Source organism: Tyto alba, unplaced genomic scaffold, assembly GCF_018691265.1.
Source record: "Tyto alba isolate M040663 unplaced genomic scaffold, T.alba_DEE_v4.0 Super-Scaffold_19, whole genome shotgun sequence".
Lineage (NCBI taxonomy): Eukaryota > Metazoa > Chordata > Aves > Strigiformes > Tytonidae > Tyto > Tyto alba.
This window is the reverse complement of record NW_024881281.1, coordinates 4,587-29,991: the sequence shown is the minus strand read 5'-3', so window position 1 is coordinate 29,991 and position 25,405 is coordinate 4,587. Positions and strand designations below refer to the sequence as shown.

The window sequence follows — 25,405 nt, the reverse complement described above, 5'->3', positions numbered from 1 at the left end:
CTCCTCCCTCTCCTCCTCCCTCTCCTCCTCCCTCTCCTCCTCCCTCTCCTCCTCCCTCTCCTCCTCCCTCTCCTCCTCCCTCTCCTCCTCCATTACTATTAAGTGGGAAATACTATTAGTTAAAATACCACTTGGTGGAGAACTTTTGGAAAGTGCTTTAATCAGCTATTATGCTTGCATAATAAGAACGGTTAGCTTTGGAAAAGTATTCATATAGACTTGTGTTTCTGCCAAAGGAAGTAAATGGTATTTATGTATTTAAAGGAGGCTGTGTTTAAAATTCTGAAGCTGTTGGTAAAAAAAATATTTTGTCAGATCTAGAATATGTTATCTTTGGAGTTCTTTATCCTTGATACCTATTTATTTTAGGTAAGTATTTCACTATCCCCATTTTTGCTCCATGTTCACAAAACCCGGTGTCCTAGAAATATCTTGTTTGCAGCTCAGTAAGATTACCTCCTTTTCCCACATGCTATGATACCATAGGTTGTTGGGTTGTTTATTTATTTTAAACATCTTTCATGATTTCTCATTTGTGTCTTAAAATCCAATGCAGAGTGGCTGGCTGTTAAGTGATGACAGGCTTGCAGTGGCGATAAGCAGTGCTGTTGAAGGCAGTGTGCACCAAATGGCATGCCCAGTCTCAGCAGTGACCTTCAATCTGTGAAGGTCTGAGCAACTGAACGCAATGCTTGCATCTGTAGGAGTAGTTCAAGGGTGGCCGTATCAGTGGGGTGTTGTTCTCGGTTAAGCAGACCTGCCAAAAGAAGGGTGTACAGCAGTGTTGCAATGGCTACAGCGTTTTGGGATTCAATGAGTGCACAGGGTTGTTCTGTACCATGTAGTTCAAACATGACCATAGTTTAAAAGCCACGACCAATTTTAAATGTCCAGAATTGGTTTTGGTTCTGCAGACAATATAATTTTGTCTTCACAGTCTAAGTAAGCAATCTGAGTTATGGCGGTAATACTTTGCAATTTACATAAATCTTCTGCATAGATAGCAGAACCATGCATGAGAAGGGATGGGCATTTATTACTCTTTAAAATGTAGACTAATTAGTGAAATCAAAAGCAATTTCTGTGAGATAAGGTATGAATTTATTAGCTGTTAAGTTACACATTTCTTTGTTCTGCATCTGCATATTGAGCCAAGTTCTTGTAAATAATACATGAAAATAAAGGGCTGTTCAGTGGAGAGCAAAGGAGGAATCTGACTTCTCATGTCAGTAGATCCTGGTGAATCCTTCTGCTTAGGAAGCAGACACGTCCACCTCTGAAGTTATTCCTGAAAGTGTATTTGGTGAACAGCTCTTAGGAGCTGTTAAGGCAGTATTTGTCCTAATTTTAGTAACAGTAACATCTTAGGCTTGCTTTTGCTCTTGAAAAGTTTGGGGAGTTTCTCCCCCACCCCATGTACAGAGTCAGAAGTTGTATGTTTAAAATATTGTGATATGAGGCTATTTCATTTTAATAGCATAGAGGGATAAAGTTTGTTTTAGAAGAGGAGGGTCCAGTTTTGTTATGCTTGTTTGTCATGTGTTGGTGGTTAAGACTGGCATCTAAGTGTCTGAATGGATGAATATTTTGGGGGTAGTTGCAAGGCAAGCTGTAAGTTCCTGTCCTTCCTGTATTTCCACAGAAAATCTGTGCAGAATGAGAATGTATTTCTCTCTTTGGCAGTTCCAAAATCATTTAGGTCATCTCAGAGTAACCCATTCCTTTAGTTTTCAGCTGCAGAAGAATCTTCTGTTACTCCAAATCTATCTGGAGAAAGGCCCTTCAAACCTATAGCCTAATATGCTTAGTCTTGCTTTCTTAGAGATCAGTGTTACACCAAATCACACACACACTGAAACACTCTGTGTTGTGGCTTGAGCTCAGAGGGCAACTGAGCACCACACAGCTGTTCATGCCCCCTTTCCCCCCCCCCCAGCGCTGAGAAGGATCAAAAAAGCCAAGGCTTGGGATTCAGGATAGGACAGAGAGGGGTAAATCACCCGTTATGGTCACAGGTAAAAGGCAGACTTGTTCGGGGAAGAAAAAAAGAACATACATTTATTACAGACACTAACAACACATAACAGAGCAGGACAGTGAGAAGCATTGCCACAGTCTTGAGAACACCTTCCCCCCACCCCTCCCTTCTTCCCGGGCTCAGCTCTGCTCCCGATATCTCTACCTCCTCCCCCAGGGGCGCAGGGGCAGGGAATGGGGGGTGCAGGCAGCGCTGCCACTTTCTCCATCTTCAGTGGGGGGAGCTTCTGGAACTTCTTCCCCCTGCTCCAGCATGGTCCCCCTCTCACAGGAGACAGTCCTCCACAAACTTTCTCCAACTTGAATTCCTCCCACGGGCCGCAGCGTTCCCCACACTGCTCCGTCATGGGTCACTAACTTCCTCCGACTGGATTCCCTCCCACGGCTGCAGCCCTTCCCGAGCTGCTCCGGCGTGGGACTCCCCCGCATGCTGCAATCCTCCCAGCGCTGAATTACAGCAGCGGGGCTGCCTTTTCCCATGAGACCCCGGCCTTCTTCGGGCACAGAACCTTGATCAACCAGGCAAAAAACACAGGCCATAAATCAATGTCTGCTCCACCGTCGATCTCCATGGGTGGCAGGGGGGGCCGCCCTGCTGTCTCCCCACAGGATACAGGGGGGTCTCTGCTCCGGCACACCTCCCCCCTCCTTTCTTCCTCCGTTCCCCCACTGACCTTGGTGTTCATGCAGCTGCCCCAACTCCTCCTCACCAGTCCCACTGCCCATCACCACGTCCCTTCTTAAATACGTTATCGCAGAGGCGCAGCTGATGGGCTCAGTTTTGGTGCAGAGGTGGAGCTGACGTGGAGCTGGGGGAGCTTCGAGAAGCTTCTCCCAGGGGGTTCGCCCCTATAGCCCCCTCCCCTGCCACCAAAAAACTCCACCACTCACACAAACCCAGGACAACCTGCTTGAAGTACATCAGACTGTAATTCCATTACAACTGAATTTCTCTGTTTTTTAATTTGGAGGTAATATATTTTCAAAGATTTCCAAAGATTTAATGTAAGTGCGTGTTTGAGAGAGGAATAACAACTATTTCTGAGTTAAGGTGCAGCACCAGAACTTGGGTTTCCTACTTGGGTCAGCTGCAGAGTGACTCCTACTTCAGAGGTGGATTTACTTTTGCAAAACTTGTAGCACATTGAGTTTTCATGTGTAGTCAGAATACGTCTGCAATTTTTCTTGTCATATTTTTGCTTCAAATAACGTAGTGCAAAATGGAAGGCAAGTACAGTGAAAACTGTAGATACACACTGTGGGTTTAACTGCTACTGAAAATTACTGACTACTAATTGTTACTAAAAGTTACTAATATGTGTAGGCAGTTATAATTTTTGGTTGATCTCATCCTCTCCCCACATTCCTCTACTCAGCCACTTCTCATCCCATGACTTTCAGGGATGAGGGATCTGGAGGAGGGTGAGGAGGAGACTGGAGTTGGGTAGGACACAAGCCTGGAGTTAAAAGCCAGAGAGGCTGAAACTAATTCAAGTTACTTTGTCAGTGTAGCAAAAGAAAATGGTTTGGGCCCGGAAGAAGGGGAAACTGAAGTCTACCAGAAGTATCACGTGGAATTTGGATGGGGGCTTGTGTGTTGTTGAATTGTAACTGGTGAGTCTGCAGAAGTGCATCAGCACTGTGGGTATCGGTGCTTACCATCATCTGTCGATGACATCTGAATTGTGCAAAACTTTACTGTAAGCAGTAAGCTGGCTATGCTGTATCGCGAGGGCTTCATGATACTACTTCATTTTCGAGTTCTGTTGGTCAGCCCTCTAAATCACTTCAAACTGTGGTTACTTAAAATAATAGTACTGTGTTCAGGCTGAACATTTTCACATTCTTCACCTTTGTTCTTCAGAGCACAGTTTCATATGCTGTGTATGGGTCTGTCAGTAGCCAGTACTTACTATAAATGTAATTAGTTTAAAATCATTTTAGTTCAGAAGTAAAAGTGGATTGACAGTAGCTTGTAAAATCAAGTAAGAGCTTGCGTGGTTTCTAGGTATTTCTAGGAGACCTTTCCAGGCATGGGATATGACTGCAGCTTTTTCATGGTAGTAGACATTATCCTGGAAATTCGGGAAAAACATCCTCTAAAATTCTCTGTAGACATATTTGCAGTTATCTGTATGGTTTCAGAAAGAAATGGACATAGGTTAACAAAACTTCTTTATGCAGGAGTTTTTGTTTGGAATATTTGAAGTCTGTATTCAAAGGAAACGTGCTTTTAGTATCTAAGTGTAATTTATGCATAAAAACAGATTGGCCTTTCAGCTTCTTGATCCAGACCAAATTAAAATAAGTCATTATACTTGTATTGATTGGTATAATATAAGTTGGAGCTAAAAATGTTCCTCTCTGTGTTTTTTTTTTGTTTGTTTGTTTGTTTTTTTTTTTTTTTTTTGTGTACAGAAAAGATGAAAAGGAATATGCACTGAAGCAAATTGAAGGTACAGGGATATCCATGTCGGCCTGTAGAGAGATTGCAGTAAGTGTACATCGATGAAAGTATTTTTCTGACACACTATTCAACAGATTTTATTTTCTCTGGATTAAGTAGCATGAAGATTATCTAAATGTTTTCTTTAAAGTATGCAAGCATGAAAATTATTCAAACATGAGCTCTTCTGAAAATGCTTTCTAAATAATACCTTTTTTTTTTTTGTGGAAAGAGATGTTCGTGCTAGGTAATAACAATGCCTCTTTCTGGTGTGATTTTGTTTTATCTGCTTATATGTTTTTAGATGGAAATACATGTGAACCACTTAATGAAGATTTATTTTAAAAAGGGATGTTTTCAAACTGACTTGAAGGAAAAAGGTTCTGAAAGATTACAACTGCCATTACAAGTCTGCTTGCTAGTGTTGTGTTTTACTTCTGACTAATGGTAGCTTACTCTTCTTTAGTACCCGAGAACAGTTTGTTTCCTCATTCCTTATTTGCTTTAAGTACAGAGAAATTTCATAGCAAAATAAAAAAAACAGCTTTCATTTTTATTAAATTTTATTACTTTTATTACATGTGTTTGGAGAGGAAATGGATTCGGAAATTGCACACTTTGGAGCATAGTAGTGCTCATTATTCCTTCAAAGTTGATAAAAAATAGGTGTTTGTATATGATGGTAGAATTTGATATTTAAATGTTTTCTTTATGAATGAAAATGTGCATTACTGTCAGTGCTGGATAGCGAGTAAGATTTTTGTAGTGCCAGAAATTCTCGCATTGCAAAAGTGCACATAGCTGATAAAATATTTACCTTGTGTTAATACTGTCACTATGCTGAAAGTTGTTGAAATGTCTGTTAGAATTGTGCCTGAAGCTTTTTATAATCTAGTGGTGTTGCACTGAAATACAACATTCAAGTGTGCAATGCACTGGGAGGCATTAGAAACTCATGATGTTCATGAACTGAACAAACCATGGTATTGTGTTTACTGTAGTGCCCACAGTAATTCTGTATCAAGAGATGGAGCAGATAAAACTACTATTCTTTTGAAGTGATTGTCACTGTGAGGTCAGGGTCACTCAGGGTTTTGAGAGGTGCCTACATTGCTGTCAGTCACTTAACACAGAATCTACCCAGCGACCTTCTTACTAATATTTCTGCCTTTGGAGGAAATAAGAAATCCTTTTTTAACAATGGTACAAGATTATATTCTTGTTACTACAAAGTCAGTTTTGACAGCCTTGAGGGATTTTTTTTCGTTGTTGTTTCTTTGATTCTTGACCTTTGTTTTAAATTGTACTACTGTGGAGATGATTTGTGGAATAGTCTGAAGGAGACTTGCCTGTTGTCATGATAGCACTGTGGTATGGAGATAGTTCTGTCATACCTGAACACAACATCATGAGGAAGTAGAGTGTGTCAAATTATTTTTTTCCTCTGATGATACATCACCATTTCAGTCTTGATTTTTTTAAAAGTTTTTTTTTCATTGATGAAGCTTTGTGCAAAGCTCAGTACAACCTGGGAAATTTCACAACTACTGTGTAAGTTGCTTGAATCCTCTCAGTGGTTTTTCCTGTAATTCTTCTTCAAAAGGTATTTTACTCTTTTTCAGACTTTATTGTAAAACTGTATAACCTGAGATAATATATCAAATCACTGTTTGCTTCAGTGAAATTTTGGGTTGGTGAAATACTAGAAATGTGAAAAAGATAAAGGTGAAATAGTTGAAAAAGAAATATGAACTTTTTGTCACACAGAAGTAAGCAGAATCAAGTTCATTTTTCATAAAGAGAATCAGACATTCATAATTCATTCATGAATAGATTCTTAGTTCATATTGTATTTAAAGGCTTAGATAGGTAACAAAGAGGGTAATGTTTACTGGTGTTGTGGTTTGAGCTCAGAGGGCAACTGAGCACCACACAGCTTCTTGCTCTTCCCTTCTCTCCCAGCAATGAGAAGGGACAGATGAGCCAGGCTTGGGATTCAGGATAGGACCAGGAGGAGAAGATCACCCATTATGATCACGAGCAAAAGGCAGACTCGTTAGGGGAAGAAAAAAAGAACATACATTTATTACAGACACTAACAACACTTAACAGAGTAGGACAGTGAGAAGCATTGCCACATCTTGAGAACACCTTCCCCCCACCCCTCCCTTCCTTCCCGGGCTCAGCTCTGCTCCCGATATCTCTACCTCTTCCCCCAGTGGGGCAGGGGCAGGGAATGGGGGGTGCAGGCAGTGCTGCTGCTTCTGCCATCTGCGGTGGGGGGAGCTTCTGGAACTTGTTCCCTCTTCTCCATCATGGTCCCCCTCTCACAGCAGACAGTCCTCCACAACGTTTCTCCGACTTGAATTCCTCCAGCTGGAGTCCCTCCCATGAGCTGCAGCGTTTTGCTGTGCAGCTCTGGTGTGGGACAGCCCCGCATGCTGCAATCCTCCCAGTGCCCAACTACAGCAGTGGGGGCTGCTTCTTCCCACAGGGTCCTGGTCTTTTCTGGGTACAGTCGCCTTGGTCAGCCATGTGAAACGCCTCACAGGCCATAAATCAATGTCTGCTCCACCGTAGCTCTCCATGGGTGGCAGGGGGGGGCAGCCCTGCCGTCTCCCCACAGGATACAGGGGGGTCTCTGCTCCGGCACACCTCCCCCCTCCTTTCTTCCTCCGTTCCTCCACTGACCTTGGTGTTCACTGCAGCTGCAGCAACTCCTCCTCACCAGTCCCACTGCCCGTCACCACGTCCCTTCTTAAATACGTTATCGCAGAGGCGCAGCTGATGGGCTCAATTTCCCAAACAGAAGTGGAGCTGACGTGGAGCTGGGGGAGCTTTGAGAAGCTTCTCACAGGGGGCCGCCCCGATAGCCCCCTCCCCTGCCACCAAAAAACTCCACCAGTCACTCAACCCAGGACACAGGTCTATTTCTAGTAAGCAGATAAACATTTTGTACTACTGAAGTAGTATTATATACTACTTGGCAGTGAAATACACTGAAGAAACACTGATTTGCTAAATCTCAGTAGAAGCTGCAAGTCCCTCATATATCCTGAGTTGCTCCTCTGAGGTTCGTGACTGGTCACTGAAATTAGTTATCTCACACGAAGTTTTTGGAAAATTTCTTAAGGGTCTGAAATTTATTCCCAAATTCTTTTTTTTTGGGACTGTTTGTCACCAGAACACACATTTAATCTAGTACTTAGATCAGTTCCCAGGTATGAGTTCTGCATATTTTCAAAAAATTCAATGACAAGTGAAAAATAAGTTCAGCTTTTCTCTGAAAGACAGCCACTGTTTTTAGTGTATTCTAGCTGTTCTCCTCCTGAGACAGTTCCATGTTAAGTATATTAAATATAGTAGTACAAATGTCCTGGCAACCAATGAAGTATTTGTAACAGTTGCTTGTACTGCAGTCAATACAGTCTTGCTTTGAAATTTTTAACCTGGAAGAGGATAGTTTTAAGAATGTCTTTTTACAAGATCATTCTTTCTTCCCCCTAAAGCACAGCGTGCAGACAAAGATAACTTCTACTAAAGGCTTTGTCATGGTTAGAGCCTGGTCAAACCATGGTTTGAGCTTCGAGAAGCTTCTCACAGGGGGCCACCCCTATAGCCCCCTCCCCTGCTACCAAAAAACCCCACCACTCACTCAAACCCAGGACAGGCTTCATGTGAACCAGTGACTTGAGTTAGGTCCTAGGAGACTCTTCTGGCAACTCCTGCTACTTTCCAGCTTTTCTCCTTATGCCAACACTGAGAGCTTCCCCCCTTTCTAAGGATAAATTACCAAGTGTAGCCATCTACTCTGTAAACAGTGATCTTAATTCTAAACGTCATTGAATTGAGATAGATATATATATATATTTATATATAGCTCAGTAGCCTTTTTTCTGTGGGGAAAAATAATTAGACTAGGCTGTTACAGATTATTTAAACGGGGAAGGTAGAGCCACAAACCAGCAGCATTTCTCTCCTAGCCTTGCTTAGGAGTGTCCTGAATTGCTACAGTTTTGCCCTGCCTGAATGTTGGGTCTGGGACATGCAACCGTTTCAGTTGCCACATCCTGTGCCTGGGTGTTGTTAGTGAAGCTGCTAGAGGCTGCTCCTTCTGGGAGACCCTGAAACGTTGCCAGTACACTGTGGGACACTAGTGGGATCATTAGTTGGCCTTTGTGTTCATACTTGCATTTATGGGTACAGGCTAAAATAATTCTGACTGTAATGTTAAATGAGTTACTGAAAGCTCATTCAAACAGTTCAGCACACACAAATTATCCTCAGGCCTTTTGCCTCTTGATGCAATATATGTTCCGAAGTGCTGGAGGGTACAGATATTGTGGCATCCTCAGTTTCCGAGGGTGGGCAGGGTTTTGGAAGCCTCACGGGTTAAACGACAGGTTTTTGTAGCCTTTTCGTGTCTGTCAGCTCTCCCGAGCCAGGCTCTGTCTCCCTGTATTTACGGTGTTTTCCACCTCCCCGCTGTCTGGCCCTGCTTTGTGCGTGGCAGCTCCTCTGGGGCTGCGTCTCCGGCCCCTTGGCGTTGGCGGTCCGTGGCGGTGTGGTGCTGGTGCTGGAGCTGGTGCTGGTGCTGGTGCTGAGCCAGGGCGGCCCGCCTGGGCTGCCTGGCTGTCCTGAAGCACTTTGTGCCTTTGCCCTGCCAGCAGCGTGGTGCGGGGACACCCAGGGGGACACGTTGTGCCTCGTTTGCAGCTAGTAAAGTGTCTTTGCTTTCACCTCTGTCAGGTGCTGCACATCACAAGCTGCTCTCACCTCCCTGGCTGGAAGCTGCTTAGGCAAATGAACCAAACGGGGAGCTACTTCATTTGGGACGGTGGAGCGGTCTGGCCTTATAATCTGTTTGACCTGTCTCTGCATCTCTTAAGAATGCAGAAAAGGTCAGCTGTACAGGAATAACCGTAACTTTTCAGTATTAATAATACACTTGGAAGATTTATAATGCCATTGGCTCTCTTCAAGTACAGTTACATAGAATTTCATAATAGGTAGAAGTGCTGTCCTCTGCTTTGGCTGTCTTGACCTTTTCTTTGACCTTGACTATAGCAGCAGCTTGCAGTATTTACTGTTACGTAGAAAAATAGCTTTCTGACCTTGGTCCCTGGCTTTGTTTAAGGCAAGGTTAGGTAAAAGAAAGCTTTAAAATAAAATCTGTGTCCCTGAGTACATTTGCTGTAGGAGATTCCTTCTGAATGTCAGAACTTCTTTTCCCTTTCCAAGATAATATAAATGTGTAGAATATTTGGCAATGTAAAATCTCCCCTTAAATTCTCTACTACCTAATTAGAAAAGATTGTTAGACTTGTTTGTGGAAACTTTGAAACTCCACTCCCTATTTCAATAGCTGGAGGTAGTGAAATAAGTATAAGTTTAAAAAAAATTTTTGTTGAAGGGATTTTTATTAGAGAGTTAATGCATGTGTTGGCTAGAAGTGTCTATGCATTGTGATTTTATAAGTATGAATCAGCTGGAAGGAGGCTTTTGGTTCAGCTACATGACAACTCATGTTTTGCGTGCCATAGGAAGAATAAGAGCTCTCTGCATTACATGGCCTAATCTTGTATAATCTGTGTAATTTAGATGCTTTTTGTGTAAGGGAGTACTTAAATTCTGGCTTTGGTTATTCAGAAGGATTCTGTGGACATTTTTGTCTTCTATTGTATCTGAATGAACAACTGACTTTATTAAAGAAGTACCCAGGTACTAAATCTGTGGAATAAAAAGAAATTTTTGGTTTAATCAGTTAAGTTGCCTTTTTTCTTATCGGCCCATAAATGTACTGCAATGTTTAGGAAAAGATTTGCAGCCATCTGAATTATAATTTTTTTGTCAAGTAATTGTAATGAACGTTAGAGCATCGTCTGAAGCAGCTAATTTGCTTCATTGTCTAACTACAGCCACCTCCTTCACCAATTTAACAACAGAAAAGAGCATGCACAGGAGAAAGGAAAAGGGAAACACTACATTTAGCAACTGTTGCTTTCTGAATACAAAATTTAAAACTTTTTTTTTTTTCATACAGAGATTACTTGCCTTTTCTTGAAGTTGTATCTCTGCTCAAAGCAGGAGAGCAATATCAAGAAATCTATGCAAGTATGTTAAAAAGAAGAAAAAGAAAGATTTTACCCCATTCTAACAGTGTTACCTGAAAAAGCTTATCTATGAATGTTGTACTTGACATCAGTTAGGATATAATCCAAGTTCCCAGTGCAGCTGACTAGGGAAAATGGGCATTCAGGGTTCTTCAGGCTCAGTTGTTTTCACTTTGAATTTGCTTTTCACTTCCGATGCTGAATATTCTCAGAACACACAAATGCAAAACCAACTGATGGTGCCTTCAACAGAAATGAACAAAAAAAATGAAGCCAAACCTCTTCAGGTTAAGCTGTCAGCAGCAGTGCACTGGAAGCAAATAGCTACTTTATCACTCAGATAAAGAACAGAGTTGCACGTAATGCAGGAAAGACATTTTTAAATACTTATTTGCCAAACTTAAATACTCCATGCAAGATTGCATGTGTGTGCGCACACATGAACATACACTTATATGTTTTAAAGCTTCAGTTGGAAAGTTTTGTAAAGTTTGGGTTCGTTTCTGAGTTGGTGTCAAACCTTTCTTTTTCTCATCTGTTTCTCCTTCTCTCTCATTACATGCTTTTCTTATGTTCCTTCATTTGTACTTTCTCTGTAGTCCAGCAGAATTAGTTTATACGTGTTTTCAGTTTATTCTGTGTGGAATTGTAAAATTGTTTGTATGGTATATTGACTTTACATAAATCTAGAATGTGCCTTTCTCTAATTTAACATATGTGACTGTTTTTGGTGCCTCAGACTGAGAGGTGATAGCATGGGTTTTCAGATTATGGATTCTTTTGAGGTTAGGACTTCTATTTTCAGATACTGTTACTAAATTGCTTACTTCATTCAGCAATAGGCTCTCATTTTCTTGTTCAGCCTTTCACAATTAATGTCCTAGCAGAAGCTGCTCTTGTTGCCCTCAGGATTCTTTGCAAGTGTCAATTCAAGGTGAGCTTTGGCTTTCCTGACACCATCTCTACGTGCCTGTTCAGTGTGTCTAAACTCCTCCTATGTAGCCTGTCCCTGTTTGTACCCCTCCGTGTACTGCTGCTCTTGCATTGGAGCTCTGGCAATCTGCTTTGCCAAGCTGGTCTCCTGATACTTATATTTTTGAGTAGACCTGCCAGCTTTCCTGAGCTGCTTTGGTCCTCAGAGCTGCTTCCCATGGCCACCTACCATTTCCTTCAATAAGCTGAAGTCTGCTCTCCCAAAATTCTAGGTCTGTGTTCTACTGTTTGCCTTTTTCATTCCACTCGGGATCTTGAACTGCACTAGTTGATGGTTGCTACAGCCAAATCTGCCTTTGATTTGTCACATCTCCAACCAGTTCTTTATGGTTGGAGAACAGGTGTATGCCACCAATGTTGGCCCATGCAGTATGTATATCAAGAAGTTGTCCTTGATATCCTCCAAAAATTACCTGGGTTGCTCGTGCTCTGCTTTGTTGTACTTCCAGTGGATGTCAGGGAGGTTAAGGTCTCTTGTAAGAACCAGGGGTTGTGGTGCAGTGACTTCTCTGAGTTGTAGAGAAGGCTTCGTCTGGTTCCCCATTCTTATCAGGTGGTTCTGTAACTGATACTGTCACCACAGTGTCATCCTTGCTGGTGGCTCTGCTGGTCCTGACCTGCAAGCTGTCTGAGGCTTCCCTGCACCCGTTAGGTCTGGGAGGCAGAAATAAAATGTTATTAGTGCTTAAACTGGGTGAATTAATACAGAACAGAGATGGCTGGATTGAAAATGGAACATCAGTGGAAAAATCTTTAGGCTTGATCAAATGTTAATGAAAAAGTTGCTTTTTTCAATACATTGTTTGGCATTGGTTTCAGCCCTGTGTATGGCTCGGTGGATAGTGTTTTTTACTCTGTAGGCTTTTGTTTGTAAGTTGTAATCAACTTTGTTATTGAAGGCAGAATGTCTTGTTACATTCTACTAAAACTTTATTCACCTCATTGAATTTCATTGTGTTAAAAGTTTCAGTGTGGTGTTTGTTTTCTTGTGAACTTCTGTGTCTATTTCCGTGGTAAGCTAAAAAAGAGCTGTTTTAAATACAGCTTCCACTGTATCTTACTGAGATTTTTCTTGTCTTTATGAGTTGATGCATTATTATTGTATGGGGATTCTGAGGCACAGGGAGGTGTTCCTGTTTCCAGACTGTAGTTAACAGTACAATAGTCATTAAATGGATAGTCTGGATGTCTTTAATTCTGTGATTATTCTTGTCCACAGACTTACAGGGTGAGGTTGTTACTCAGTACAGTTTGCTTAGTTTGCCTTTTGACAAGAAAGATGTGAGCGTCACTGTTTTGTTCTCTGCTTCATTTGGCCACCTGACGGGCAAAATGCTTCTGCCTTGTAGAAGGGACATCATGCTCATCCCAGGATGCTTCCTTAAACCTGCCTGTTGCTTGTATGTAGCGCATGTACTAAGTTGTGGGTATATGTAGATGCTCTATATACTTGATCTTGAGCTTTTTCGTATGCAGCCACCTGAGGATACTGAAGTTAGGGTAGACCTGACAGGCTATACTCTTGGAAAAAGTAATAAGATTTTTAAATACGTGAACAGAATATGGAAAGGAGCTATCAGCAGAATAATTCTGATTATAGACAGTTATGAAATATGAAATCTGCTGCCAGTTCTTGAAGACATTTGAGGAAGCCTCAGCCTTTTCTTTCCGTGTTAATGGATTTATCCCATCCCATGGCCCCTGCAGAGTTTGTTTCTCAACCCTCATTGTCTTTCCATATTTTTACTTGTCTATTAGATTACTCTAGTTTCTTTTTTACCTCAGTTGCCTTTTGTATTATTTTCCTTGCTTTATTCTCCCTTTATCTCCACATGTCTTTAATATTTAGAATCAATACAGTGGTTTCCTGTCCACTAGCTCTGACTTGGATCCATTTTGGTTTGACTTTTCTAAACTTCTACTCTAAAAAAGCTTCTTATTATTGTGATTAATGATCTCTCTCTGACCAAACTCCAAGGTTTGTTCAGTATCCTCATCTGCCTTAGTATCTGTCACGTTGCAATTTCTCGGGACAGCGACTTGGATTTGCTGATTCCCAGGTCAGGATTAAGGTGAAACAACACCAGGAATTCTTCAGTTAAAAAAACCCTTGACTTTTATTTGTTCACAACAGATACTGGCATGAAACTTTGTCAGTAAGCCTTGCAACCTCTGCAACAACCAGTAAACCCCACAACTTACACCTACAAGCCACAAATCTTAAACATACACAGGCATGCCACAAAGTAAACGTGTCCTGACAAGACATAAAACATGTCCGGACAAGCCTGGCTGTATATGCATGGGTTATAGGGATAGAGAATGGGAGAGAAAATAAGAGAGAAAGAGGAGAAATGGGTGAGAGGAGTGGAGAGATACCAAAAGGAAAGATTTGACCAGTTCCCATTCCGGTGTTGGTCCAGCCCGCCTAAAGGTCCAGTTCTAGAGGGATGCTGCCACGTGGGGCTTCAATTTGCATCCTTTTAGAATCCCTTGTTCTTCTTCTGGGTGGGCACTTGGACTTATTAGGCTAATTGTCATGTGCAGTCTATGCTTCTAGAGTTCTCTTGGTTTTGGTTCATGCTGTAGTTTGTACCTTCAGAGTCTTCTGGAAATGGGTTGGTGGGCTTGGGGGTCGTTGGAGAGTTACTTCCCCCTCCCTGCAGGTATGACCGGTGTCTGACCTTTCTTCGCAGTGCATATGTCATGAAAATGGCTTCTCGATTTGAAAATGGCTCTTTCCGGAGTTGCTCAAGATAGGGAAGTCCAGCCTCAGAAAAGTGCGGTCCCACCTGCGTGGGACCCTCTCTTCTTACCGCATCCCTCCCATCATTACACGGGACAGCCCTGGCATTTCCATGGAGACCGTTTCCTTTACCAAAGTTCTCTACTGGATGTTTGAGACAGTAACTGTGATGTCGTTGGACCACCACAATCATTCCTTCTTTTTTGTCATGTTGTTTTTGTTATGTATTAGTGATTTTGTTCTTCTAGGTTTTATCTAGTCTGTTTTATTTTTTGGAGGATGGGTGATACTTGCAGCTTTATGTTTTATCTCTAAGTATTTATTATATGTGTGGCCTGAAAAATATTTTACCACTACTAATCTGTCTTTTGTACTGTTCCACATCTCAAATTCACTGAACTTGCTTGAAGCCTTGTATTCTAAATAAAGAATTCTGCTGTGATTTTAAGTTTTAATAATTTTCAGCTGTGATTTTAAGTTTTAATAATTTTCAGCTATTTCCATTGTTCATTTTTTCAGTCTGAGGCAGATGGATTATTTCATTTTTCTTCCTTCTGGGTATCTCAAATCCAGACCATTTTCAAGCTCTTGTTTTCATTTTTTGGTACTTCCAGCACTCATAGGTTTTTTCAACACAGATAGGCCTGAAAAACAGATCTATACTCCTATCCCACTGAGATTATTGTAAATGTTATCTTTCTCTTATGAAACACTGCTGTATAAGGTGCTGCTATAGAAGCCTTCCTTTAAACCATTTAATTTCTGTCTTATCAAATTTAAGTAGCCTTGAAGTCCCCTCTAAAAATTCAGAATCTTCAAAACAAATAAAACCCCACGCTTATCTTCTGTGGTTAAACTTAATACTCCTGGTTACTCTAGTTAATGCTCAAAATGGCACCTCCTTGCTTATCAGATGTTCATATAATTATTTCTGTGTTGTTCTGCATACTAGTAGAAACATACCTTGTCAGATCATTCCCATAAAAGTACCCGTCATGTTTGTATTAATGAAGTCCTAAAGCATTTGGTTCTCCTGTGTGGTCTGTGGTGAACTGATTGTTTATATTTTGGTTTTCTCCTTTCCTTGCTTGGCGTTTTCTGCTGCTATTAACTTGTACTGACTGACTAACTTGAAACTTTTAAGTACACAGCCAGGGCATGATTGCTATTGCATGTGCAAAAGAAATGCATAAAGGCCATAGCGGTTTTCCTCCAGAAGTTTCCCCCACAGCAGGGAAGGCAGCATCAGATGCATTTGAGGATAGACAGTGGTTCCTCCTCTTCTCCCAGCCAAGAAGAAAGGAAGAAAGTGAAGGAGGAGGAAAAATCAGTTTAAGGTGTTGTCAGAAGGAAGATGAAGTGGGATGAATTTAGGGTGATAGTTGAGTGGTGGGGTTGGTCTGCAGGTTCTTCTGCCCCAGTGAGCTCTCTTTTCCTTTCTGAGTGTTTCATCTTTAGGTTTCACACTCCATCACGTGCACACAGAAAAAAACCCTTACCTATCCCTCTAACTAAAGCACACAGAGGAGTTTGTCACCTGGTGCACTTAATTATTGTTAATATTTCATCAATATTTATAAAATTGTGGTGAGCTTCCTAAGGCAACAGAAGGCATCTTCTAAAGGTTAATATGCTGCTACTCTTCTTAATTTGGCTGGAGGGCACTAGTGAAGGCTGGTATGGGGTGAGTCCCTGTAGCACTTGAGTATCTCCAGTAATCCAGGGGCATGATGGTAGAGGTAACAGTTTCTGCACCACATTCAGGGGGACCAAGCTGAGATTTCTAGTTTTGGTAGAACTTGCTCTGAGTGCTCATGAGCTGCAGCATTTTCAGTTTGACCACTTGGCAGTTATGGTGGCGGAAAGTGGCCGGATACAAAACCTCAAAGTGTCTGTTGCTTGGCCAGAGGACAGTAATGCATCTTTTACATTTCATGCATTCGAGAGTGGGCCTGAGTGTGTGATCTGATAAATATGGGCTTAATGTTAAAAAGTCACAGTATTTGGTTGCATTAATGGTGATAAGGGAGCAGTGGGGGGAACAAATATGAAGTGTGACTTGGGTTAAATACTGCCCTTTTATAGTGTGTGATGCTCGGAAGGATTCTGTTGTCTAGGTAACAGGGTCTGTACTTCATTTCTTAGGAAAGATGGAACAGATGTTCTTGCAAGAAGCAACCAATTATCACCAGTGAGAATATTGGCAGTATTTAAACTAATTGCTCTGTTGTTACATACAGGCCAATTCATATGCTATGAATAGTAAAGAAAATGTAAAGGAAGGAATCTTCCTTGCGTGGCTTTTCCTGAATGAGGTTTTAAAAAAATATTTGAGGTTTATAATGTAGCACTTATCAGTGTGTCTTTTCACACTCACATTTATCATTGTCTTTTCTTCAATATCATTCAGTCTTTATTTGATTTGGTATTTGTAACGTGTCTTTCATGATTGTTGAGTCCCGTTGCTCTAGCAAATTTGTGTCATGTCACGTTATTTTATTGTGTTCATTTAAAATACCTAAAAATCCAAAGGCAGTGGGATAAAAAGATGCTCACAGTAGAATAAGAGACAGAGGGACCTTTCTAAGTCATGTAAAGATGTTCAGAGATATTTTTTTTTTGGGGGGAGGGTGTCAAAATCCAGGCACAGCCACTCAAATAGGGACTGTGCCATAAAAAGCTGGGGCAAAATGGAAGCCATATAGACATGTATATACTTGAAACCCTGTTACGTGCTGCTTAGGTGGGGACATAGTGTATGTGTGGTAGTATAATCAGGTGGTGACAGTGGCAAGAAAGAGAGGAGAGCTGAAGGGGACAGTGTAGAACAAGGAGTGCCTGAGCTCTCTAACTGCAGCACTCATTGACAGTGTGCCTTATTTTTATGAAAGGTTTTGCTAAAGTAACTTCATGTATGAATTAAAGCTTTATCCATATGCAAAATAAATACTTTGTCTTCTTGGGAGATTACTGTAGTCTTTTTTACAACCTAGGATATGCTCTTGTCTTTTATAAGAGATTTGGGGGGAGGTATGTATGTAAACACATTTTCATAACCTTGGAATAAAATCTGATATTGGGTATTAAGTAAGAAGAGAGGGCATTGGGACCAGATTCTCAGTTTTGTGGGTCCTCAGCAAAGCTAAGCCATATCGTTATGCATTTTAACAAAACATCTGGCCCCTTGCCTGAACTTTTCCATGCTTCTTGCCAAATATAAATGTTCTATGTTTTTTAGGTAGGGCATTGCAAAAACATGTTTTCTGTCTTGGCAATAATACAATAAAGGAAGAATCCTTGACCTACTCTCTTTTTAGCGGCTCTGATAAAGGACGTGCTGTTTTGATTTTTATCTAACTGTGGAAAATGTCTTAATGAGTGGAAACAAAGTGCATGTTGCACTTCTTAGATTATTTGGCTGAGTTATCCTATTGTATAGTACTGACATGTTGATTGGGACAAAATGTCTTATTACATTCAGTTATTTCAATAACCATTGTAAAACATTCGCGGTCTGAGTAGGAAAAAAACCACTGTCTGTAGGGTTTTTTAATCCCTTTTACCAGGCTACTCGCATGTAACTTCTAATCTTTTGCTTGTCGTCCTTCCTCTGGCTCCTGGCTCTCTTTCTGTGAACTCTGCATTCATCCTCTGTAATTTAATGCAGATGATGCATCTGGTCGCTTAGCTGTATGTATTAGCTTGTGTTTGCCTCTTCAGTCAGGGACAACACTACCTAAACATTGTGTTCACTAGCAGAGCTGCTCTTTTGTTGTCCTTTCAAAGACTGTTGTCTCTAATTCCTCTTCTAAACCTTTTCTTTGTCGTCTAGTTTCTTTTCTGTATAGTGTCCTTCACATTCTGTTGCTTAGACTTCCTTATGATATCTGATGTGTAAGTATTCGTGACTTACCCTAGCCTCTTGTTCCTGCTTGCTTTTCTTCTGTTGATACACTCTGTGATTCTCCTCGCGTCTCCCTGTTCTGTCACAGCGTCTGTCAGCAGCAATATTTACTACTTTTGCTGCTTCTTTTGTATGCTAGAGTGCTTATAATAAAATTTTACAATTGGCTTCTGCAGATTTTTCACCTGCTTTCATGAGAGTCTTCTCCATTTTCACAGTTTAATTGTGTCACATATTGCCAGTCCCAGGTTCTTTTCACCACCCTTGACATACTCTTTCAGCCCTCCTCTTTTTCTGCCTTCCCTTTTCATACAAATCTGACTGATTTTTATTCCTGAAGACTATGCTGAAATGAAAAAAGAATTTGACAGGTACTATGTATTTTCCCATTTTATATCCTTGGAAAGAAAAGCTTCTTCCTTGTGACTCTTCTTTTCTCTGCAATGGTTGCATTCCCTTAAGCTTCATTTTCTCTTCTTTCTGACCTTCTGCTCACAACACAGACATTAGTCTGCTGTCTCAAGTAACCTCACTTTCACAGGAATTAATACTTAGGAGAAGAGGAGGGCACTTCTGCCAGAGGGTTGGTGGGCCTCTGGACTTTGTGCCAAGGTTAGGAGGGGTGTTTGCTGTGTTGGACACTTTTCTGTGCATCGCTTCCCCGTTGACATTTTCTGTATTTGCCCTTTGCTTTGCACTCCACTAGTCTTTTTGCCTCAGTCTTGTTTTTCCTACCTAGCTCATTCCTTTTTATACTTTGTCCCATTTCCCACTCCTTGCCTCACCAATGCTGTTCCTTCCCTCTTCAGCTTTGCTAGTGTCCCCTGCTTTTTTTTCCCCCGCCTCTTCTCTTCTTTTTCCACAGCCGGTCGCATCCCTCACCACTGATACACTATTGTACTCCATGTATCCTTCTGCCTCGGTCTAGTCTTTTTTACAGTGTCCTTCTCCGAGGTCTCCCGTGTCTCCTCACTGTTGATTCCAGCTCTGCCGTTCCTCCCGGTCCTGGTGTTGCTGAGCAGAGCAACCCGTAGGCTGCAGCCCGTGTCCCTCTGCTCCCGCTGGCCGCCGTGCTGGCTTCCTTCTCCCGGGGTGGTTCTCCGGGCTGACTCTTCCTTCACCTTCTTCCTACCTCTCCTCTTTCTGGAGTGAGTTGCATGTCTCTTGCCCCAGAAGAAGTCAGCCTTTTCCTCAGGAACTGAATTAAGCAGGGGAAAAATGAGGGAAACTTTCTCCTTATTTTTAGTGCCAGAGCTGCCTCCGATGCTTGTCATTTAACAGCTCTAAAGGTCTCATAAGTCCATTTCTACAGAGTATGCTCAAATAACGTCTATTTTCCCCAAGGGAGAGTGAAGCATCAGATGACAGTTTGATACAAAATTGCTTAGCCTGGTTTTGTTTCTTTGCTAACCTGTGCAGAAGTGCAAAATATCTCATAATACCGAGCAGCTTGTGTGCTAAAATTATGTTTGCGTCTGTCAGCGTTGAATTTTAATGTAGTGGAAATGGGAGAGAAACAACCCTAGCTAAATACAGGCAGTGGTGGCTTCTTGAATGATCATTATTCTGGTGCAGGTTGAGGGTAGAGGGAGAATTCCTTGAATATTCTTCTGGAAACAATCCCAATTTTTGGAGCAGCTAAAAAGCAAATTCAAAGTCACTAGAATGACTTTAAAGTAAATTACTGAAGTAAAGACCTGAGAGCAAACCAGACCTGGTCAGCCTCATAAATCCCTGCTGCATTCAGATGTTGAGTGCCTTTGTGCCACCTCAGAAAGGATACAGTAGTGCTAGAAAAGGTCAGGAGAAGGGGAGTCAACAATGCTGGTCATACAAAACCACTTCTGTATGAACAGAGACAAAACAGGCTGGGAACCTCTGAGCTGGAAGGAGGGGAAATCCATAAGAAGATGCGGGAGGTCTAAAACCAGACCTATATGGAAAAGTTATTTAGGTAATTGTTTTTCAGTGTTTATCAGAACAGAAGAACTAGGGCAACTGAAGGAAGATAGCTGATCTCTCCCCGATACAACTTGATTTTGAAACATAGCTCCCCCTCTTGTAGAAACCAGGGATTAGGACTAAGTTGGGGAGGAGGAACGTGGTTGGGGGCTAATCGAGCAAATGCACAAAACCAGTGAAGAGCCTCGGTTAAGTTCTCGAGTCCTTAATCTGGTGGCTGACTGTTTACACCAGGAAAGCCTTGTACTGTCTGTGCACTGCTCAGCGTGTTCTTTTCCTTGGTGCTTGCCTCAGCAGGGTAGTAAGCTGATTTAAAATGAATCTCGAGTACGGATCAAGTACAGCAGCTCTTACTTCTTTGAGTAGGAACATAAATCTATTGCATGTTTTGTTTACAGTGGTGTTCTTGTAAATGGCTAAATGGTTTATGTGAACAATCAGATGTTCACTAGTGCTCAGACTGGAAAATCTCAGCCCAAACAATTAGTTTGGCAAAGTTAAGAGCAACAAACATGCAGGAGGCTTGCTGTAGTCTCAGGGATTCTTAGTAGTGGTTGATGGCATAATTGTGTAAGAAATTTTCCTAAATTCTGAAAGATGTATTTCTTTTTCTCCAGGCAGTCTGAAGTTGCTATTCCAGAAGGAATATGCACATAAAGGAACTCTGTCATTTTGGCTGGGATTATAAAAATGTTGTTTTCTACTGCTAATTGCATGCTTAATGAGATATACCAGATCTGGAAGAGTTCTGTTGCAGGTCTTGAGAATGACATTCAGTTACTCATTTCTGCATAGTATCTGGGACAGTATCTGCACTCAGTTCTCAGGAAGAAAGTCTAATGTAAGTGTTCATGGTATGTTGCTTTCAGGGCCACATGGCTTTTGCTGCCTTGGGCAAAAAGTCTGTTCAGTACCCTTTTGCTTGCAGTAAAAGTTAGTTGAGAGGAAGGTTATAATCAGTGGAAGATGAAATGTCACGTGCCTAATCTCTCGTGGTGGTAAATATTAACCAGTTACTAGTTTCGACTAGTTACTATTTTCTTCATCTTATTACCTTACTGTTGTTTCAAAATCTCTCTTACAGAACTGATGTTGTTCTGAGTCCTTATGGGTTGCCATAAGAGCATATTTGCCACACCTTGCTTATATTTTTATCTCTTTGCTCACCAAATTCTGTGAATTATATTAAGCCACCTTTTGAGCCTTCCCAAACCATATTGGTCCTTACTGGGGGAAATACTGGTTTTGCTGCGTTCATTGCTTAATTGAAGAATTTTTCATATTTAATGGAAGAACGAGGAAATAATAGGCTTTAGATTACAAACTGACTTTTTTATCCAGTTGTAGTCTGATCCTGAGAGTATGAGAGGAATCTTGTGGTAGGCGTTTAATGACTTGGGAGGCCGCCAATGAGCATCTTGTTTTAGCTTGTTTCACGCATTAGATTTGTCTAACGTGTGGCTAAAAAGATTGCAGAAAATTTGGGTAAAAAGTAAAAACCTATGAGCAAAAGCAGAATAAATTTAACAGGTAATTGTGTTAATAAACACTAAGAATGTTCTAGCCTTGTGCTTCCAGAATGAAATGCTGAATTTGTTGTAAATAACTGTCAACAGACTAATTACTTTTATAGCTCTTGAGTAAAAGCTCTAAAATAATAATAATATTATTAAATTGATCTTATCCTGAAACAGTAAACAAGAAACCTGATTGTAAAACTATGTGCAAAACTTTTGCCTTTTTAAACAGACCCAAGTTAATGAAAAGGAAGGCTAATAACCAAAAAATAATCGCATTCTCTCCTCCAGTCTGCAGGCGTGTTTCTCACTTGGAGTATGGAGTTAGACTCAATTTATACTTGCAACTATAGGTTCGTCTGTTAGCTTGTTTAACTAGAGGTAAGACATTAAAGCAGATCAGCTGAAATACATCAAACTTTAATGAATGCTGTCATTCAGAACTAGGGCAGCTTTAACATGTTTCCCATAAGGAACAGAGGTTTAATGTGCTTAGGATTTTTTGAATTTCGTACCTCTGATTTGATTTTAGTTTTCTGTTTAAAGAAGGCTTGAACTATAAATTTTATACCTAAACTCCTGCCTCCCAGTCTGGAATAAGTCGAATGAGTACATATGAAGAATAATCATTAGTTTTTTTTTTTTTTTTTTTTCTTTAACTATATGAAGATAATTTTTTCTTTTAATCCCGAAACCCTAAAATACATACAGTTTATGCCACATGGTACTGTCACTGAAAACTTAGTGTGAACTACAAGATTGTATCATTCTTCCCTAAAAAAAATCTATTATTTCTGTGATTCACCAACCTGGAAACAGGACCTACAGGATTGTATTGTGACTGAAGGTGGTTGTTGTGTTGCTGGATCAGGCATCAGTGTTTGGTCCAGATTAGGTCACAGGCACTTGATTTAATTTCTTTTGAGCTTCTCAGAGTATGGACTTCATGCTGGCTTTAGGCTGACTGCAGGATAGCTGATACTTGATCTAGCATACAGCCAGTGGATATAAAGTAAAGCCATCACTGATTTTTTTTTCTAACAGCTTTGAATCGCGGGAGAGTGTTGGATTAATACTTCATATTATGAGAGGAGTGCCTATTTAATATGCTATTGGAAATTCTAAATTATTGTTAGACTGTTACCTAATTTCTAACACTTGATTTATATTACTGTGTATTTTTGTATTGGAGAAATAATTGTGTGCAAGTTGAGGACTTGGATGTGACAGTACTCGGCAGCAGCATATTCCTCAACCTTGAAGAATACGCCAAATCCTTTACAAAACAGGGGTAGAATTAAATTCTGGAGTTGGATTTGTAACATTCAGCATGTGCACTTGAGAAGCTGTGTAGAATTTTAAGTTATATGATGTATGCAGCAATTCTTGGCTCTTGCCAGGGCTGGGATACCTTCCTTCAGGCTGCAGGGAGTCACCTCTATTTACTTGGAATATTGTCCTTGAAGTCTTATTTTCCTGAGCTGTGTCCTTTCAGGCACTGTGCCCCTTCCATTCCGCAGGTCAGAGCAGTGGAGAAGGCTGAAGCCAGGTTTGCCACTCGATGGGAGCACTTTGGTTATTGAGCTGTCAGATTAGGAGGAGATGCTGGCAGTTTCCCAGCCAATTTGTTGCAGAGCCAAATGTGGTTTATATCGTCTGAGAGAACCCCTTGCCGACTGAATTTTACAGGTGGTTTTGGCAAAGATTTTGAATCTTGGGTGTTGTAGGTGCGAGAGGGGTGTTGAGCAGCTCGGCACTGCTGGCTTGATGTGCTCTGGGTCTATATAGAAGCAAACCCAGGAAATCTTAGTATTGTATGATAGCAAACTTCAGGATCAAAAGCACAGAGTTGTACTTTTCTCCGAGTCCTATAGATGTATTTACCAAATTGGAAGTCTGGTCATTATCACTAGTATGATACAAGAAGCTGTTGGATAGAAGTTTTTTCAAGATCTGGATTTTATTTTCATGGTAACTCTCAAATAATTTGTATTATAATTTGTGTTGTGTAGTTTGTAATGTATAAACTGGAAAATGGAGAGTATCACAAAAATGAAAATCTGACTTAATAATTAAAACAATCAAAAAGTAGAGGAAATAATAAGGGAACTTTAGGAATAAAGGGAAAAACAGGCTGTAAAAATATTTTCTATGGAAATTCTTTTCAGGGTAGCGTTGCAATCACTGCCTAATCCTTTGCATAGGTCAGAAATTTATTACCTTTTGAGACGTGCATCACTATGGTGCCATAATTAATTATGCTGAGGTTGGAAAAACATACTTTTTGGCCATTCTTTTGCTAAAATGCTATTCCTCTTACTCTGGTTCATATAATATTTACCTTACTGAAGTCTTTTTGAGAGGAAAACCTACTTTGCAAAATGGATGTTTGCTCAGAATTAATGTCTAGTCTTGTTAGTTGCCCTTCTACAAGGGTTTTGGAATACCTCAGTTGCTATCACAGTCTATTCTCTGTGAGATACAGTGCAAGAGCAAGGTGGTAACTGCTTGCTAGGAAATCAGAAAAGTGCAGAAATGTTAGAATAAGCACTGCAAGATAAAACTAGTTGGAGTTTAAAAACCCAGGACGGAATGTGTAGGTTTGTGGAATTATGTGATGCTACTTCTGAATTTTAAAGATACACTAGCAAAGCGGTATGTCCTCCCTCCCTGCCCCATTGTGAAGGCTGTTCTAATACAGTTTTAGGTTTAAGAGTCTCTGGTAGCTTGATGGGAAACTTCTTTATCTTCTCAGTAACAGTAGCAGTTTATTTTCTAGTCAACCAAAAGGTGAATTCAGGGTACCTTAAATATCTTCAGAAATTACAAACATCTGTGTTGCTTGTTAGTAGGTTACTTTCTGTAGTTGTTTTCAATTTAGTTGATGGTGTTACCTGAGTGGATGAATGTTGTTTTATTTTATTGTAGGCCAAATAAGGAGAAAAATACCTGTTGAGAGAGGCAGAGCATAAACTTCTCTATACCTTTCAATTGGGAGGAAAATGGTTATTGTTAATTCTGTCAGACTGACCAAATTTTACTACGGAGCTACTTTTAACAGAAGAACATAGAATTCAATTGTCTTAAAGGAAGATGCAGAAATTTAAAAATAATTCAGATCTATTTTATAGAAAATATATGAAAATAAACGATATATCTAGTATGTGCACTGGAGATAAGTTGATATTGTATGATCTTAATTTCAGTATTTCCTTACATGCTTATATTGAAAATTAACAATTTTCTTGTTTTGGAAGTAATTTTACAGTAGTTCTTTCTATTTAAAAGTCTATGCCATGGTATACCATAGTGGTAACTAAGAAATGGAAAGAGTCATCATACTTGTATTTCTGTCTATGTTCTTCAAGAAAAATACTAAAGTTACTATTTTTGGTTGGGTTTTTTTTTTTTTTTTTTTTTTTTTTTTTTTTGCTAGAGTCCTCAAGAATTAAAAATGCAGTTACCCTAGTTTCTATTCCTTTATTTTAGTTAAAATGTAATACTTATGAAAAGTCTTTTGCCAAGCTTTTGTTTCAGGATAATAATGTTATTTAGCAATGCCGGACCGTTTTCAGCTCCTGAAATTAAAATATTTATAGAATAAATACTTTCTTAATTCTTGTCATAGGAGGAGGGTGGGGCAGGTTTTAGTCTCTTCCTGTCCTGACATTTGGCAGTTAACCAGCT

At 40.5% G+C, this 25,405-nt stretch overlaps 1 long non-coding RNA gene across 3 annotated transcripts in view; it reads left to right on the top strand.

Moving 5' to 3' along the window:
* LOC116964325 overlaps positions 1 to 17,149 on the top strand; it is a 33,368-nt gene extending 16,219 nt beyond the window's left edge. For 2 of the 3 annotated variants that reach the window (XR_006165233.1, XR_006165234.1), the window contains 3 exons: positions 4,456 to 4,531; positions 13,051 to 13,057; positions 17,139 to 17,149. This is a non-coding gene — a long non-coding RNA (uncharacterized LOC116964325). Of the gene's footprint in view, positions 1 to 3,452; positions 3,652 to 4,455; positions 4,532 to 13,050; positions 13,058 to 17,138 lie in introns of those variants that run through there. The other variant, XR_006165235.1, reaches the window with a different exon arrangement.
* Positions 17,150 to 25,405: the final 8,256 nt, after the last annotated feature.